Here is a 7,201-nt window from a genome sequence, read left to right as displayed (position 1 = left end):
GGTAACCTGGTCCTGGGGTCAAGGGTCAGTCCTCCTCCAGGCTGGTGATCTCCGCCTGACCACAGTCCCCATACAATGTCAGCAAATTCCTGTCTGGATTCCTGTCACACATGCAGAGAGTGAGTGAGTGAGTAAGAGAGGGGTCACAAAATGACTCACAAAGGTGTCACAGCACAAGGCCCAGTATATTTCATACAGAGAGTGGACTGTCACTGAACACTGCATCAGTGTTCACTGTATATCTACAGTGCATTCATCTACACACAATACCCCATAATGTCAAAACAAAAATGCTCTCTCTCTCTCTTTCTCTCTCTTTCTCTCTCTTTCTCTCTTTCTCTCTCTCTCTCTGTCTCGCACGCGCTCTCTCTCGCATGTGCTCTCTCTTTCTCGCATATGCGCACTCTCTCTCGCACGTGCACGCTCTCTCTCTGTCTCGCATATGCACGCTCTCTCTCTCTTGCACGCTCTCTCTCTGTCTCACACATGCTTTCTCTCTCTCTCTCTGTCTCGCACGCGCTCTCTCTCTCTCTCTCTCTGTCTTGCACTCGCTCTCTCTCTCTCTCAGCTATTACAGCCTTGAGTCTTGTTGGGTATGACGCTACAAGCTTGGCACACCTGTACTTGGGGAGTTTCTCCCATTCTTCTCATCAGATCCTCTCAAGCTCTGTCAGGTTGGACGGGGAGCGTCGCTGCACAACTATTTTCAGGTCTCTCCAGAGATTGGATTCAAGTCCGGGCTCTGGCTGGGCCACTCAAGGACATTCCGAGACTTGTCCCAAAGCCACTCCTGCGTTGTCTTGGCTGTATGCTTAGGGTCGTTGTCCGGTTGGAAGGTGAACCTTCGCCCCCGTCTGAGGTCCTAAGCGCTCTGGAGCACTGTACTTTGCTCTGTTCATCTTTCCCTCGATCCTGACTAGTCTCCCAGTTACTGCTGCTGAAAAACATTGCCACAGCATGATGCTGCCACCACGCATTACTGTAAGGATGCTGCCAGGTGTCCTCCAGATGTGACGCTTGGCATTCAGTTCAATTTTGGTTTCATCAGACTAGAGAATCTTGTTTCTCATGGTCTGAGAGTCCTTTGGGTACCTTTTGGTGCCTTCCGTCTGGCCACTTTACCATAAAGACCTGATTGGTGGAGTGCTGCAGAGATGGTTGTCCTTTTGGAAGGTTCTCCCATCTCCACAAAGGAACTCTGTCAAAGTGACCATCGGGTTCTTGGCCACCTCCCTGACCAAGGCCCTTCTCTCCCTTTCGCTCAGTTTGGCCGGCCAGCTCTAGGAAGAGTCTTGTTGGTTTCAAACTTGTGTGCTTTTCCAAATCATGTCCAATCAATAGAATTTACCACAGGTGGACTCCAATCAAGTTGTAGAAACATCTCAAGGATGATCAATGGAAACATGACCCACACCGTAATTTCGAGTCTCATAGCAAAGGGTCTGAATACTTTTTATTTCACCTTTCTTTAACTAGGTAATTCAGTTAAGAACAAATTATTATTTACAATGACGGCCTACACTGGCCAAACCCGGACGCCCTATGGAACTCCCAATCACGGCTGGTTGTGCTACAGCCTGGAATCGAACCAGGGTGTCTGAAATGACACTGAGATGCAGTGCCTTAGACCGCTGCGCCACTCAGGAGTAAATAAGGTATCTGTTTTAGTATTTTTGAATACATTTGAAACCATTTATAAAAACCTGTTTTTGCTTTGTCATTATGGGGCAAGATTGATAGATTGTAGATTGATGAGGGGGAAAAAAATTATTTAATACATTTTAGAATGAGGCATATTCTAAAATGTGGAAAAAGGGAGGGGTCTGTCTGTCTGTCTGTCTGTCTGTCTGTCTGTCTGTCTGTCTGTCTGTCTGTCTGTCTGTCTGTCTGTCTGTCTGTCTGTATTTGGGGTTGTGTGTTTTTATTAGTGATGTGGTTTGATATCTGGCATGTCACACACTGGCTTTATGGTTTTATGACTACTAGATTAGGTTATGTCCAACATTTGAAAACATTTTGCTGCGGTGTACAATAATTGACACGACCCAAGTGCTGAGTGCAGAGAGAGGAAGAGTAAAGGTTATAGCAGTTGGTGTCACTCACTGTAGAACAGGGGCAGTCTGGTCACAGTCTGGCGCATCCCCTGCGGCGGCTGAACGTCTCTCCTCCACCAGCTGCAGGGCCTCTGTATTGGTCCTCCTCACTGTGAACGCACAGCTGCTTTCAGACTAGTTACCACACGCGGACGCACATTGCACACAACAAAAACCTAGAGAAACACCTACCCATAAAAGCAAGCTTGTTCGACACATTGTTCACAAATATGATGACTGTGTCTTTATGTGTGTGTACTCTCACCGTGAAGCTCGGTGGCCAGCTTCAGGCAGCGGAGCAGAGAAGGGAAGGGGCATGGGGAGCAGGGTGGGGTCACAGTCATTGTTCCGTCTCAGCAGCTCCAATAGGGAGGCCAGGACCGTGACCAGGCGGGGAGGAGGGGCGTTGCCTTTGAAATGCAGGAAGTTCTCACTATGGAGACAGACACAGAAGAAGTATGACACAGAGCTAGTAATGTCTGGACATTTAGTAGATTCTCTTAGGAGGCTGTCAAGGTGGATTAGGATGAAGTTGTCCTGAGACGCTGCTCCAAAGGTCAGTTTGGCTTCGCTTTCTCTTACCTAATTATTAAGGTGAGGATTTGGGCAGGGTTTACTCATCCTGGATCTGTGCCTAAGAGCATTCTCTACCCAGAGTGTCAGAATCCTACCTGATCACCTGCAGGACGCTCCTCCTCAGTGCTTTGTTCCCCTGAAAGTATCCAAACTGGGGTAGTAAGTAACATAATGTTTAGGTATAGGGAGTGTGTGTGCGTGCGTGTGTCTGTTCATGCGTCCCACCTGCAGGTAGAGGAGTCCCTCAAGGTCTTGTCCAACCCAGACAGAGAGTTAGGGAGGTGCAGCCCGTTGACAACATTGAACAGCAGCTGCTGGGCCTTGGAGGTGGCCAGCAGGGGACTCCAGTGCTTCACCACGCACCCTGAACACACACACACACAGTCAACACCAGGTTCCGGCGCCGACAGAGATGGCCGCCTCGCTTCGCGTTCCTAGGAAACTATGCAGTTTTTTGTTTTTTACGTGTTATTTCTTACATTAGTACCCCAGGTCATCCTAGGTTTCATTACATACAGCCGAGAAGAACTACTGTATATAAGATCAGCGTCAACTCACCATCAGTACGACCAAGAATATGTTTTTCGCGACGCGGATCCTGTGTTCTGCCTTACAAACAGGACAACGGAATGGATCGCATGCAGCGACCCCAAAAACGACTCTGAAAAAGAGGGAAACGTAGCGGTCTTCTGGTCAGACTACGGAGACGGGCACATCGTGCCCCACTTCCTAGCATTCTTCTTGCCAATGTCCAGTCTCTTGACAACAAGGTTGATGAAATCCGAGCCAGGGTAGCATTCCAGAGGGACATCAGAGACTGTAATGTTCTGTGCTTCACGGAAACATGGCTCACTGGAGAGACGCTATCCGAAGCGGTGCAGCCAACGGGTTTCTCCACGCATCGTGCCGACAGAAACAAACACCTTTCTGGTAAGAAGAGGGGTGGGGGTGTATGCCTTATGGCTAACGAGGCATGGTGCGATGAAAGAAACATACAGGAACTCAAATCCTTCTGTTCACCCGATTTAGAATTCCTCACAATCAAATGTAGACCGCATTATCTACCAAGAGAATTCTCTTCGATTATAATCACAGCCGTATATATCCCCCCCCAAGCAGACACATCGATGGCTCTGAACGAACTTTATTTAACTCTTTGGAAACCATTTATCTGGAGGCTGCATTCATCGTTGTTGGGGATTTTAACAAGGCTAATCTGAAAACAAGACTCCCTAAATTTTATCAGCATATCGATTGCGCAACCAGGGGCGGAAAAACCTTGGATCACTGTTACTCTAACTTCCGCGACGCATATAAGGCCCTGCCCCGCCCCCCTTTCGGAAAAGCTGACCACGACTCCATTTTGCTGATACCTGCCTACAGACAAAAGCTAAAAAAAGAAGCTCCCACGCTGAGGTCTGTCCAACGCTGGTCCGACCAAGCTGACTCCACACTCCAAGACTGCTTCCATCACGTGGACTGGGACATGTTTCGTATTGCGTCAAATAACAACATTGACGAATACGCTGATTCGGTGTGCGAGTTCATTAGAACGTGCGTTGAAGATGTCGTTCCCATAGCAACGATTAAAACATTCCCTTACCAGTAACCTTGGATTGATGGCAGCATTCGCGTGAAACTGAAAGCGCGAACCACTGCTTTCAATCAGGGCAAGGTGTCTGATAACATGACTGAATACAAACAATGCAGCTATTCCCTCCGTAAGGCTATCAAACAAGCTAAGCGTCAGTACAGAGACAAAGTAGAATCCCAATTCAATGGCTCAGACACAAGAGGCATGTGGCAGGGTCTACAGTCAATCACGGACTACAGGAAGAAATCCAGCCCAGTCACGGACCAGGATGTCTTGCTCCCAGGCAGACTAAATAACTTTTTTGCCCGCTTTGAGGACAATACAGTGCCACTGACACTGCCTGCAACGGAAAAATGCGGTCTCTCCTTCACTGCAGCCGAGGTGAGTAAAACATTTAAACGTGTTAACCCTCGCAAGGCTGCAGGCCCAGACGGCATCCCCAGCCGCGCCCTCAGAGCATGCGCAGACCAGCTGGCTGGTGTGTTTACGGACATATTCAATCAATCCCTATACCAGTCTGCTGTTCCCACATGCTTCAAGAGGGCCACCATCGTTCCTGTTCCCAAGAAAGCTAAGGTAACTGAGCTAAACGACTACCGCCCCGTAGCACTTACTTCCGTCATCATGAAGTGCTTTGAGAGACTAGTCAAGGACCATATCACCTCCACCCTACCCGACACCCTAGACCAACTCCAATTTGCTTACCGCTCAAATAGGTCCACAGACGATGCAATCTCAACCACACTGCACACTGCCCTAACCCATCTGGACAAGAGGAATACCTATGTGAGAATGCTGTTCATCGACTACAGCTCGGCATTCAACACCATAGTACCCTCCAAGCTCGTCATCAAGCTCGAGACCCTGGGTCTCGACCCCGCCCTGTGCAACTGGGTACTGGACTTCCTGACGGGCCGCCCCCAGGTGGTGAGGGTAGGTAACAACATCTCCTCCCCGCTGATCCTCAACACTGGGGCCCCACAAGGGTGCGTTCTGAGCCCTCTCCTCTACTCCCTGTTCACCGACGACTGCGTGGCCACGCACGCCTCCAACTCAATCATCAAGTTTGCGGACGACACAACAGTGGTAGGCTTGATTACCAACAACGACGAGACGGCCTACAGGGAGGAGGTGAGGGCCCTCACGGTGTGGTGTCAGGAAAATAACCTCACACTCAACGTCAACAAAACTAAGGAGATGATTGTGGACTTCAGGAAACAGCAGAGGGAACACCCCCCTATCCACATTGATGGAACAGTAGTGGAGAGAGTAGCAAGTTTTAAGTTCCTCGGCATACACATCACAGACAAACTGAATTGGTCCACTCACACAGACAGCATCGTGAAGAAGGCACAGCAGCGCCTCTTCAACCTCAGGAGGCTGAAGAAATTCGGCTTGTCACCAAAAGCACTCACAAACTTCTACAGATGCACAATCGAGAGCATCCTGGCGGGCTGTATCACCGCCTGGTACGGCAACTGCTCCGCCCTCAACCGTAAGGCTCTCCAGAGGGTAGTGAGGTCTGCACAACGCATCATCGGGGGCAAACTACCTGCCCTCCAGGACACCTACACCACCCGATGTTACAGGAAGGACATAAAGATCATCAAGGACATCAACCACCCGAGCCACTGCCTGTTCACCCCGCTATCATCCAGAAGGCGAGGTCAGTACAGGTGCATCAAAGCTGGGACCGAGAGACTGAAAAACAGCTTCTATCTCAAGGCCATCAGACTGTTAAACAGCCACCACTAACATTGAGTGGCTGCTGCCAACACACTGACACTGACTCAACTCCAGCCACTTTAATAATGGGAATTGATGGGAAATGATGTAAATATATCACTAGCCACTTTAAACAATGCTACCTTATATAATGTTACTTACCCTACATTATTCATCTCATATGCATACGTATATACTGTACTCTATATCATCGACTGCATCCTTATGTAATACATGTATCACTAGCCACTTTAACTATGCCACTTTGTTTACATACTCATCTCATATGTATATACTGTACTCGATACCATCTACTGTATCTTGCCTATGCTGCTCTGTACCATCACTCATTCATATATCCTTATCTACATATTCTTTATCCCCTTACACTGTGTTTAGGAATTGTTAGTTAGATTACTTGTTGGTTATTACTGCATTGTCGGAACTAGAAGCACAAGCATTTCGCTACACTCGCATTAACATCTGCTAACCATGTGTATGTGACAAATAAAATTTGATTTGATTTGATTTGGATGAGACACATTCAACGTGTTTGAGGAGATAGGCTCGAAGCAAATCGCTGGGCAGAAATGCTAATCCTGATCATATCCTGATCCTCTCACACACACCGATTCGTTTTCGCCCAACACCAAATTGACCTCTAGCCAATATCTTATCTATGCACTTGTAGAGATCTGAAATGATTGGATAGGTATAAGCAATAAGGTTATAGCTCCACCTTACACCTGTCCAGTCCTTAGAGATTCACACAACAGCCTACGGGGATAGGGGCAGACCTCCGTGATGCATACACCCACCCACAGCCCAGTAGGCCAGCAGCAGCCCCTCCTGAGGACTCGTATTGACCAGGTATTGTTTGATATACTTCATGATGTCCCCCCTGTGTAGTCCAGAGTACGGGCGACCAGCTCAGACAACACCGGCAGCCCACTGTACACACACCCCACAAAAGCAACATAATGCATTTAAGCTGCATTGGTATGGAAATGCAGACTTGCCTTTCAGCGTATGCTGTTGATATACTTGTTAATGCCAAAATAAAGGAAACACCAACATAAAGTGTCTTAATAGGGCGTCGGGTCACCATGAGACGCCAGAACAGCTTCAATAATTCTTGGCATAGATTCTACAAGTGTCTGGAACTCTATTGCAAGGATGCAACACCATTCTTTCACGAGAAATGACATTTTGG

General features: G+C 48.2%; 1 pseudogene; it reads right to left on the bottom strand.

The window, feature by feature from the left end:
- LOC135521626 (protein MMS22-like) overlaps window positions 1–7,201 on the bottom strand; it is a 43,105-nt pseudogene continuing 35,904 nt past the window's right edge.

This window comes from Oncorhynchus masou, chromosome 30 (assembly GCF_036934945.1).
Source record: "Oncorhynchus masou masou isolate Uvic2021 chromosome 30, UVic_Omas_1.1, whole genome shotgun sequence".
In the NCBI taxonomy this organism is placed as follows: domain Eukaryota; kingdom Metazoa; phylum Chordata; class Actinopteri; order Salmoniformes; family Salmonidae; genus Oncorhynchus; species Oncorhynchus masou.
This window is presented reverse-complemented; position numbering and strand designations above follow the sequence as displayed.